This window comes from Ananas comosus, linkage group 12, assembly GCF_001540865.1.
Source record: "Ananas comosus cultivar F153 linkage group 12, ASM154086v1, whole genome shotgun sequence".
Taxonomy (NCBI): Eukaryota; Viridiplantae; Streptophyta; class Magnoliopsida; order Poales; family Bromeliaceae; genus Ananas; species Ananas comosus.
This window is the reverse complement of record NC_033632.1, coordinates 1948949-1949253: the sequence shown is the minus strand read 5'-3', so window position 1 is coordinate 1949253 and position 305 is coordinate 1948949.

Sequence of the window (305 nt, the reverse complement as noted above, 5' to 3'; positions counted from 1 at the left end):
TTGATAGGTAAATGATACCGAAAATTATTAAATTTTGTTTCCAAATACTTTCAATAGTATAAATCAAGTATAACGGAGTTGATCGTCGATTTGGAAGCTGCATCATTGAAAATAATTTGGTAGTACGGAGGCCTCCGTGCTATCGATAGTATACCAGTCTCTCTCTCTCTCTCTCTCTCTCTCTCTCTCTCTCTCTCTATATATATATATATATATATATATATATATATATAATTTTAAAAATTATTGCCTACCCCATATGCATGTGTACATTTCATACACTACGCGCCCAGAAGTCTATCATA